General features: G+C 38.0%; 1 protein-coding gene and 1 long non-coding RNA gene across 2 annotated transcripts in view; one reads left to right on the forward strand and one right to left on the reverse strand.

The window, feature by feature from the left end:
• Positions 1-8340, forward strand: part of LOC124155398 — a 32076-nt gene extending 23736 nt beyond the window's left edge. The window contains exon 3 of the long non-coding RNA XR_006864181.1: positions 5626-8340. This is a non-coding gene — a long non-coding RNA (uncharacterized LOC124155398). The remainder of the gene's footprint in view (positions 1-5625) is intronic.
• Positions 1-12143, reverse strand: part of LOC124155397 — a 69870-nt gene that overhangs the window by 3921 nt on the left and 53806 nt on the right. The gene's annotated exons all lie outside the window — the stretch shown is intronic.

Here is a 12143-nt window from a genome sequence, read left to right on the forward strand (position 1 = left end):
CTTTTCCAACCAATCGATGGAGAGAATTCCGGATGCATTACAAAACATCGTTGCCATGACTTCACCGGACCATTTCAACATCTTCGCCTGCCCTGGAGCCCGTTCATCTTCAAAATTTCATTTTTCACCGGTTATTATGTCTCTGCATTGTAGTGAAGAATCCATATTTCATCAAAAGTTTTGATTTGATGCGGAAAGTGCTCAGGATGGCGAAGGATAAGCGCCGAAACAGACTTTGAAATAGTCACACGATTGCGTTTATTCTACAATGTGAGGAAACGTGGCAGCAATCTAGCGGATATGTTTTTCACAACCAAATTTTCGAGCGAAATCAAAGCAATTGTGCTTTGCGATATGCCTGTGGCCTGACCTTTATCGCGCACTTCGATTCGCCTGGCTCTTAGAATCATATCGTGCATGTTATCAATCATTTTGGCGGTTAAAACTTCCACAGAGCGTCCGGAGCAATGTTAATTCATTTGCATTTACGGCAACGTCATCAGTCATTTATACAATTGCAAATAGTTTCAAACACGGGAGCAGATATTCCATAAGCTTCATTCAAGTTAGCCGATATATATTTCCGCGCTAACCCTTTCAAAAACAAGTGTTTCATGACCGCACATTTCTCAATGCTATCAATTTTTATAAACAAATTTATTATATTTAAATGAAAGTTGTTCACTACAATCGGCAACAACAATGAAACTTTGGGATGAATACAGTTGAAACTTTAACAGCTGACTATATAGTCACGAGTGATACTTTCTAGTGAAAATTAATGTTTGATGTAGAGAGAGCAATATTTCGGGCATTCTAAGGACTTATTGAATTACCGGTTTAGACGAATGGCAAGGGTCAATTTTAACCTCGTTTGAAAAAGGCCAGATTGGCGCCCATGCGATGCCACTCCACGTGACGTCACAGGGACCTAGTTTTGAGATAAATTCGATTCTTTATTGAAATGAACTTGATCACTCAGACGTGATTAGAATTTATTTTTTTCTGTGCGAAAGGACTTTGAGAAAAGAACGTCGGACTTTGAGTGGATCCAGGAGAGTGCATGTTTTACTCACTAGATGGCACGGAATAGGCATGTGAGCCTGAGCACATGAGGGGCACAGGCAGGGATACCACACAACACACGCTTCTTTCTTTTCCACATGAATGGCGTTTAAGTGTAATCGAAGAAGATTCATAAAAATCTTGAATGATTTGTTCACGTATCTCTTAATCTCTTTGAATTATTTTCAGCACCGTCACACAAAACTGAATCAAAAACACCAAATACTGTTTTTGCATCAGTTTTGGAAAACAGGAATGTTATACAAATATTTGTTAAAAGTAAATGATAAACATTGTGATAGGCATAGTTCTTTAACGATGGAATCAATCACAATCAATACCTTCCCTGTGATACTTCCATTTCTTCTAATATAGGTTAGTAATAGTTTTAGAAGCTTTCATTTGAATCCTGTCGTGAAATTGACCTTCCAATCCTCATCCAGCAGCCTCGTTTCCACATTCATAAGGTCCCACTTCCCGCAAGGGAATTTTTGGAATTTCTCAGAATGCATGTAACTCACATGATATGTAATTCAGAAGCCATGACGTTATGAAATAGCACAAAAAGCAGCATAAATATATTTGCCCTCATCATCGTCATTAGTCAACAATCCTAAGATTGGTTTGACGTAGCTCTCCATTCCTCTCTCCTATATGCCTAGCGTGTAGCCTATAGCCTTTTCATAGCGAACTTTTGCATCCTTCATAACCTGTCCTATTTTAACTCATTCGGGGCCGTCCCTTGCCCTTTTTCCCTTCCACTTGTCCTTCAAACGATAGTCTTCATCAGGCCATCGTGACTCAAAATGTGGCCAACTAAGTTGTCCCTTCTTCTGCTTAATGTTTTTAGGAGACTTCTCTTTTCTCCCACTCTTCTTAGCACTTCCTCGTTACTCACACGGCCAATCCATTTTATCATATCATCATTCTTCGGCAGTGCCACATTTCCAATGCTCTCAAATGTGCCGCTCTTGACTTCTCTGCTGCTGTCAACGTCCAAATCTCGCTTCCACAGAGAAACATTCTCCTTACATATAGCATCTGATGAATTGTTTCCTTACTTCTATGCTGGTATTCTCACTGTAAGAAGATTCTCCTTTTTGTCGAGAGCCCTCTTCGCCTGGGATATTCTACTCACTATTTCTTTCTTGTTGGTTACTCGTCTTCCCAGGTAGGAAGACTCTTTTCACCTCTTCAAGCTTATGCTTTCCTATTTTAATATTTGTCTCAGTCCCCTCTCTCTTTTGCTGCAAACTAATATCTCAGTCTTCATTTTGTTAATTTTCAGCTGACATCTGACCACTATCCTTTCCACATATGTCAGTCTTCTTCAAATCCTTCTTTGACTCGGCTATGAGTAGGGGCACCGAATTTTCGCGAACCGCGAAACGCGAATTATAACGCGAAATTTCCAAGGCTGCGCGAAATTCACTTGGTTCCGCGAAATTTCGCGTTTAAGCCCTTTTTCTGCGAATTTGGCGCGATATTTTCTACCATTACCGATAAAAAACACCCCATCACTTAAGGTCTATTTAGAAACCGCTATTAATAACCGATCGCATGTAGACGGTGCTTTGCAACCGGCTGTGGCGAGGATTTGAATTTGGCGCCCAAAGCGGAGATGGTCTGCAGCGTATTCATGGCCAAAAAGTGAAAAAAAGTAAAAAAAATCGCATATATTACTTTCCGATTGCATGGCGCCCATGTTTTTTCTTTTGAGAGTTGCTTGCTAACTCGCGCGTTTAAGGGTTCGTCAGTTTGTCCGCTCTCGCCAACAATGTAACATTTTGTAGCCGCGGGCATGGAAGAAGGAGGATATTAACTCCTCCTTCCACGGCCGCGGCCACGTAGGCCGCTTTCAAACGAGCTGACTTTTCGTCTGCTACCGTCCACAGCACGGTGACGTTCTCTCAATTGACTATAGGTCTCTATGGATGTCTTCAAACGAGTCGAATCGCGCCGTTGACGGCACGGCGCCCATTTCAATCCGGCCCGGCGGTGCGCCGTCTACCCGTGCGGTCCATTGAACGCAATATAGACTACGCTACATTGAGGCCGCTTTCAGACGAAACGATTTTCGCCGGCCGCCGTTCACGTGAAATTCAGGCGGCTTTCTGACGAGACGACTCTCTGCAACGCCGTGTGCCGTTCCGTTGACGGCGCCCGCGGAAAATCGTTTCGTCTGAGAGTGGTCTTAAGATTGATTCATGTATATATACAGTAATTCTTCGACATACGAGCAAAATGTGTTTCGAGAGCCGATTAAACCTATGCAAGGCGTGGAAAAGGATGGTTATCCTGCAGAATGCAACACCGCATTACAATTTTGCGTTAATTCATGGCCGCTCAGTTTATCCAGTGTCGCTGTACCGGCGTGTTGAGCAGTTTATTGTTGAGGTTATAAGAACTGTGACAGTGAAGCATGCAAATAAGTTGTCAATTAAAGCAATTTAAGCTAGCCACATCAGAGAATGTATTTTGATGTGACTTACAGGTTAAAATAAAAAAGGTGAAAGAACCCTTGGCTGCCTGATGTAATGAGACATATTGGTCGATAATGCATTCTTAACAACGTGTTATTTACCTTTTTTACTAGGCAAAGAAAATTATGGAGTCATTTTTTTACAGAGCTTTCCTGCTGATTAACATCTTTCGTGAAATTATTTTCATTCACTTCTTGTGGTTGTTCATTTAAATTTTCCATTAATTCAGATAATTAGAGTTCATCCTTGGAACTGAGTATTGAGAACCGGTGGGGAAAAACCAGACCGGTATCTATTGAGAACAGAAAAAATTTAAGAACTGAAAAAATTTAAGAACCGACTCAACCTTAATTTATTGAATTCCTTTACCCTAGTCAGCAATGCACAGTTTGGAAAAGAAAATGAATCTTCTTTTAATAGTCTCAAAATATCTGTGCAACTTTCCATGTGTGAGGTCCTGAATCAAATAGGTGTAAAGACTAATATGAAGTTGTCATTCCTTGTATAGAGTGACCCAGGGAGGAACATTATTACAGCCATGGGAAGATTATTCAACACAAGGTGTATACTGACAACTGATGTAAAGAACTTAGGCACATTTGTAGCTAATGTCTTCATATTATCATTAACAGAAACTCAAGAACTTTTTGGCTATTCTGCTTCAAAGGAATCTGTTAGATCAGTTCAGGAAGAAGGAAAAGAATTTTCAGTACTTCCACTAATGCTTGCCCTTTAAAATGATTTTCCCAATTTTGTGGAAAATTGTGTGAAAACCCTGAGGATACCTGTAGCAAATGTAGATGCAGAAAGAGGTTTTTCCATGCATGGAAACATAAATAAAAGAACCACTAAACTTCCAAAAAATGTAGAATTAAAGTCAAGTGTGACCAATGGGTCTCAAATCCAGTAAAAGAAGGATTCAGCCAATTTTAAATTCCAGAGTGTGAATAATTTCAGATGGCAAATTCAAAAAAAATTTATAGGTAAAATAGGATAAACACATACTTGCATATGTTGATGTTATATTTTTTGTGTAAGACCTTAAAGACTTCTGTTACCAATGTGTTAAGTGAAAGCTATAAGTTTTTTACATCATGCAGGCCAATGAGACAGTGAAATTTAGACCAATCAAAAATATTCCCCATCTGTACAATTCTTGCATTTGTCTAGCGGTATGAGATTGAATTACATACTGTAAAGAGTGTTTATGGTATGTGTATCTAACAAATGCTTAACTTATTCCTTTAGCATTTGCTTTGACCCTTCTTTATCAAGGTTTTTACCGTTGAAAATATATTTAATATGGTAATAAGCATTTTTATTGTTAAAATTATTGTTCTGGGGATAAAAAAAGGAATATTTTTGACAAGTGAATTTTTATGACGAAACTGTATTTTTTGTGACGAAATTGCAATTTTATGACGAAATTTTAAACCGAAATTGACAGATTTTTATGACGAAATTCACAGTTTTTATTCACCGATAATCTTTGCCTCTAGCTATGAGTGCTATGTCATCAGCAAAGTGCAGCATACTAATTTTTTCTCCAAGGATATTTACCCAAAGCTTTCTCCTTGATTTCATTGATGCTTTCTTGATGTTAATAATAAAAATTATGTGGGAAAGTGCACACCCTTGTCTAATCCCTTTTCCTATTCTTGCTTCTGGACCATTAAGTCCACATAATCAGAATTCTAAGCATTAAAATTCCATTCTACGTTTTCAAATGCCTTCTCTAAATCGACAAATGCTATATAAGTCGGTTTGTTTTCTCCATTCTCTTCTCTATGAGCAAACTAAGCACCAAAATTGCTCTGTTGTGCCCTTGCTTTTTCTAAATCCGAATTGGTCCTCATCCAGGAAATCTTCCACTCTTCGTTCTATTCTCCTGTAAATGATTCTTATCAGAATCGTCAACGCATGCCTCTAATTATCCAAAAACATATGACCATGAGAGGATGGGAAAACCTTCAAGGCAAACCTCAGTGTTCTATGTAAATGTGATTACGTAATTGGCGCACCTAACGTTGCCACGAAAATTTTTTACCACCCACTCCCAACTGTTTGATTCCCTCAGTAGGTGAGTGGGTCCTGCTGCCGTTGGCATCCCCATCAGCCGACTGCTCTTCCAATCCCGTGGCGTGCACGCAGTACTGCCGCTCCAAGGGCATCCACAGAGGGCAGTGCCACGGAAAATACTGCCACTGCTTTTGGACCAAGCCCACACCCACGTCAACAGTCAGCCACTAGAGGCACTTCCACTCACCACTAGGGCTGCTATAATCCAACAACAGCCAATATCAAGGGCAGTCATCAACTGAGAACGAATTGCCATTGATGATGAAAACAAAGACTGTACACTAACGCTGTCAAACAACATTGGGTGGAGCTGCTGATTGGCTGAAATGAAATTTAGAAGTCTATGCCTTCAAACCAATCAAAATAGGGATAAAAGGCTAAAAGTAAGCAAAATACACATGACTGATACAAGTCGTCAAGCAGCAAGTGGAATTTTCCACTAGTTCCCTTGAAAAGTGGGCCCTCATCAAATCCCCACCATAAGTAATTCATCACCCACGTAGCACTAAATATCTTCTAGATAACTAGTAAATACCTTCAATGTCTTGGATATTTTAAATACCTACTAGAAGTCTAGAAAATGTCTTCAATGTCTTGGATATAATAAAAATCTACTAGATGTCTAGCACATGTTTTTTGAGAGGGGAATGTTTTTTATACGTCAAGTGAAATGGATAGGAAACTATGAAATGTCTCAGCTTAGTTACCATCAATAAACAAATCCATTTTAATGGAATAAAAGGTATCTCAAAATTCTAGTCTCTGATTCTTATAATTAATTTACAACTATTTTTTTTACTATCATAACAAATATTGCCATAACCTTTTATGTATCACAGTTATGCACTCATTAACATAAACATCATTCATTCATTGCCCTGATGAAGGTGTTTAAATACGTTGGCAAAAACTTGTATTGAAAATTCTTCAAGAGCTACACTGCAAGGCACTGAATCAACATTCATTGATTATGGGTGATTGTTTTTCGGGTTCATTTTACGCTGCCTCATATTTTGCGGACAAAAAAAAACATAACAAAAAAAATGTCCGAAAATATGAGTCGATCACCCAAGAGCAATCACCAATTAACTCACTGCGGAAGCCTCCGTAATAACATTCATTGATAATGTTGCAGACTCCTTTGAGAAATCTAAAAGGAAATTGTAAGCTGCTTTGGTAACTTCAAATTTGGAATCGGAGGAGGAAGCCCCCATTTGAAAGAAGTGAACGCCAGAGAGGTTCCAATATTCAGGAAGAATCCCCAGGAGGCACCCTAGCATCACCACCTGCTCCACCAGTAGGCTGTCAGTTGAAAATATAATCTTATTGTACCGAAAAATATTATATTTTAGTCATTTATCCTGAATTTTTTCAATGGATTGAATTTGAACATGAATATCTAGAAAATATCTTCTCAAAGATACATAGTAGATATCAGAAAAGCGGACATTCAGATATACGTAGTATACAAAATTTCTAGATGATGTCTTGAAGATATTATAAGATATTTTCCAGAAGTTAGCTCAAGACACTCTGGATATTTTGTAGACATCTAGAAGATACTTTGTGCTCTGTGGAGCGGATCCTCCTGGGTCATGACGTCATCTCAACAGCATGCGGCGTTAACCCTCCACCTCCTTGAGTTGCCAAGAAACACGCATCGAAAAAACAATGTAAAATTTGCAAGTTGGTGCAAGATTTTACTTTAGATTCACAATGTAGAAGCTTCATAGAACGACTTGGTATAAGTCACTAGGCGGAACTCGATGGAAGTATCTACTTTTTCTCTGCATTTATGCAAAAAGGTTGGCTGAAAACAGGCTCTGCTATTTTGTTATATGTCTATGCATTAATAATAATCAAACAAAATCTTCAAACAAACTCCAATTGGAAGAAGAAAAAGAGTTTCTTAACATAGTATAACAGTTTTGTAAATAAAGCAATTCATGTAGCCACTGTGAGGCAATAAAGTTGGCAATTTTCAGACAAAATCAAGGGTGGTCTTTTTTGTTACATTAGTTCAATGCAGATATTGCTGTAAATAAAACTTCCACAATTCAATAAGAGATATATAAAGCAGTAGCTGGAATAAATTATTTAGTTAATGATAATATCTTACAATTATTCCATTTCCAACAAATATTTGCTCTCGACAATAAGTAAATGAAATATCAACTTTTCCTTAACAATCTACCCGAACCAAACTCCTCTAAAACTTTTCAAGAAATGCGGTCCTTACATAGTAAACTTTTGAGCAGTCCAGTTGCAAACTCTTATGCAAATTCTCATGATGATGAAGTTGCAGCAAACTTCAAATAGGCTCTCATTTCAGCAATGCATTACTAGAAAACTTGCAAAATTACCCTTATTTGTAAACGTAAATAAAAAGTTCATACACATTCTTACACCAAGAGTATTTTCAGAAAGAGCATGCTGTAGTTTGGAAAATTTGGTAGATAAAAAAGAAATTGCTTAGAAGTGAAAATAATGTATTTTCTGCACAAAAACAACAACGTACAAAATTCAATATACAAAATTTTATTGCAAATGACATTTCATCATACCCCATGCCATTATTATTGCAAATACCTGAAATGTTTATATTGACTTTGAAAAAATAAATAAATGTAGATATTCACTAGTAAGTATTAATCTTTTTTATTGACCCTGTCTTTGGTGGGTGGGAAATATATGACTATTTTTCATTTATTAATTACTTTACAAAAAAGATTCATTCACAGCTGGGTGTAATTAATTCATTTACAAAAATGGTAGAACTTATAATAAAAGATTTGCATTAAAAGGAAGATTTAATTTTCAAACAAAAGGGGAGGATTACGATTTGATAAAATTACAGGATTGGGATTTGTTCGAATTTGGTCTTCAATTCACTACATAAAAGCCTTATATGTATGCTAAATTGGTTTTCAATGGATGTCTATGGGAAGCTTTATTTGATTTCTTCAATGATCAAAATCTGTGAAAATTGTCTTTCTCTCAGAATAATAATAACAACTGAAGTAGGGAAAGTACAAAACATCATTCGTATGATCAGAAAACGGATGAATTACAAAAATAAATTAAATAGGTGCATCAACAGATGATACTTGGCATAGTTTCCTTTTAGTTTATACTCAACATTCCCACCATTCCAGATCAGGACTCCATGCAAAAAATTGCATTATAAATTATACTGAGTCTTATTCTATTACAGTTTGTGAGGATTTCTTTTACAGTAAGTGGGAGAAGGTGGAAATTTGAAGGGTAGCCTGAATGGTAAATGGACTGCCGCCTGAGTATGTAAATGGCACTTCTTTGCTTCATCATCATCATCGACTGCACTGACTCCACCACTTGATGAAAGCCATGCGAATGAGGAATATGTATATACAGTGAAACCTCTATGTAGTGAACCTCTTTACATCATAAACCTCCATACTTCATACCACCCCTACGGTCCCGTCAGATTTACGTGTAAATTTATAGGCAAACCTCTTTGTAGTGAACCTCTTTATCTCGTAAAACCTCCACTTATAATGCCAAGAAGACACCCCCTAGACGGCCTAACAACCTACCTACTCCAAATCGTACCGAGACAACTAGAGACCGTTAATGCAGCTGCGATTACGTACATGGAATGACATTTTCAGTGATGAATGTTTCACCCTTACTTTTTTTTCCTTTACACCTTTAATACCTGTATGCTGTAATTTTCACATTAACCATTAGTTATGGCCATTTTGTTCTGTATGAGAGAATAATTAACAGTAAATAAGAAAAAATATATCCAACTATCCTAATTATTTTAAGTAACTGTTGAATTGAGAGAGATTACATCATTTTCCCTTGAATCATGGTAAAAATCAAGCGATAGCACTCGCTGTCTGTTATCATTAAATAATTAATGCTGTATCTGACGGCGTGTAAGATGCGCCCTTATTTAGAAGGCCACACGCAAGGAAAGAAAGGTTCAAGAGTGTGTGCGACAGCGAGCTACCGCGACACCCAACTTAAAGTGTTGTTTCTTCTACTGCTCACGTTTCGTAGAAGCCAAATAAACAATCATTGAATTCAATTACCAAACGTATTTTCATTAAGGAAAATTAACAAACAGCAAGCTATTTTGAACGTGATATGCAAGTACATATCAATAATAAATAAATGAATGAACGGCAAGCATTCGAAAAGTAACACAAAACAAAGCAGAGTCAACAAAAAACACTTATTCTTTTAGATAATCTGAGGTTTCAGGCGAGATGGAGTGGAAACGTGATATAATGAAAAATGAAAAAGCAGGAGCAATTTCCACAATTTTTAAAACACTAATATATTTTTAAATATATTAGTGTTTTAAAGTATTAGTTAAAAATTAGTGTATTACTTAATAGTAAATGTATTACTTAACAGTAAAATTGTGGAAATTGCTCCTGATTTTTCATTTTTCATTACTTATTCCTTTAGTTTTCACGTTTTGTACAAGCCAAATAAACAAAGTAGAAACAGAAGAGGGCAGAGCGATCGCTACTAGTTTCGTTTACTTTCTGACGGGAATGGTGAGGTGTCGGAAGGAAATTATCCCAGTTCCCTCTTTTGAGCGACATTTTTGTTGGAAAAAATTATGTTAAACCTGATAAAAAATGTGTAATATTTATGATACTATTTATGATAATTATGTATGTATTATATAATATTTATATTACCGTATAAGCTTGTGTAAGAGGCGCACACGTGTAAGAGGCGCACCCCTATTTTGAGCATCGGATAAAGAAAAAAATTTTACGGCATTTTTTTTTAATACTATCGCGCGGTGTTGCAGACGTACGCCGGGAATTACGACAGTTATCGAACTTTTCTCTTTCAATATTAATTGAAAGAGGAAAGGAAAGGAAAATTTCCTCTTTCAATTAATATTGAAAGAGGAAATTTTGATAACTGCGGCGGTAATAGCGGTATAAGAGGGAGTAGAAAGAGTTCAGATCCTCTCTTCGCATACGCCGTTGCTCTGCGATGCTTTTCCTACTCACGAACAATCTTGTTTAAATGCTCTCGCAGGAGTATTGCAATAGAATTGCAGCCGTGGAAAATTTTAAGGCAAAACACGACAGGCATTTAGCACGAACCTTCCCAAGAGCTTGGACAACAATCGGGCAATCTCAGTGCCGTCGTAGATTTAACCACGTCGTAGATTTAACGGAACCACCCTCGGTCCTCCATCAGCCAATGCCTCTGCCGTTTTTTTCCCTTTCCGAGACCCCACAGGAAAACATCAAGTTACAGGGGAACAATGGAAACGTGTTTCATCCCTACCCCGTTTCACCAACTGACCTTGATCGATCTCCCAGTTTCTGGAGGCCAAATGCTAGGTGAGTCATCAACTGAGCCCGAAGATATCTCGATAGCTTTCAATAATTGTATGACATGTGCGAGGTTCAAAAAAAGAAAGAGATCTAAAGAGACGCATATCTGACAGAATTTAAGTTTTTTAAGATCTAATTGTTTGACACAAAGATTTACAGTTACAACAAGGCTACTTATATTCAAAATAGTCCAAACAGAACAATTTCGGAAGAAAAAAGTGTAGCATAAGCGCATTCAAACAAGACGAGACGGACTGGAAACTTTATGCAACGCAAACTGCGTATATAACATTGCTGCTCCTTCGCCCCTTCGCTTTGAAGGCAACGACGTCAAATGCAAGATCGGACGTGTTCTTCCCGTGCTCCTTCACTCATAGCTTCGTAGCTTGAAATACGGAGGGGAGGGAGCGCGCACCTTCCCCTCCGTATTTCGTCGCTTGCTTCGAAGATCGCGCTCCTTCCCCTGGACCTCTCCTTCCGCGCTCTTCACTTACAAGCATTTCTGATTTCTTCCATCCACAATTTAGTCCAAAAATGAACACACTCGTTCGAATTTTTTAAAGCGCAGGTTTTGATACCAATATAATTTTCAGTTGCAATAATCGTCATATTTGCGTCTGAAGATGATTTTTGGAAAATCAGGCCCTCAGCGTAATGGAAATTACTCGGCAAGACAGATATTGACTATTGACCAGGTATGTCATTCAAAAATACGCGTTTCTCTAAGTTTGATAAGCGATTACTATATGCAGTATAAATGGCGCGGGATGCCCACTCGTGGCAGTAAATTTAGCGCGCCCTCCGGAGCGAAAAACCCCCGCGCGATCTTTTCCATGTTCACCTCTGGGGTACCGACGTGACGGCGCGATGCTTACAAGAAAGGCAAACAGGAGCATTTTAAAAATACGTCACTAAGGGAAAAACTCCCCTGCCTGCCGCTTGTTTTTGACCTAGGATTACAGATAACTGACTCACACTGAAAACCAAGGCCACTCAGTTCCCCTTAGACTCGCGACCGGTGAAGGGGAGGGGGGAAGATAAGAAGTTTGTGTAAGAGGCGCACCCTCATTTTCGGCTGCAATTTTTGGGAAAAAAGGTGCGCCTCTTACACAAGCTTATACAGTATATGATATATATAATATAAATATAATATAATATT

This window comes from Ischnura elegans, chromosome 3 (assembly GCF_921293095.1).
Source record: "Ischnura elegans chromosome 3, ioIscEleg1.1, whole genome shotgun sequence".
NCBI classification, from domain to species: domain Eukaryota; kingdom Metazoa; phylum Arthropoda; class Insecta; order Odonata; family Coenagrionidae; genus Ischnura; species Ischnura elegans.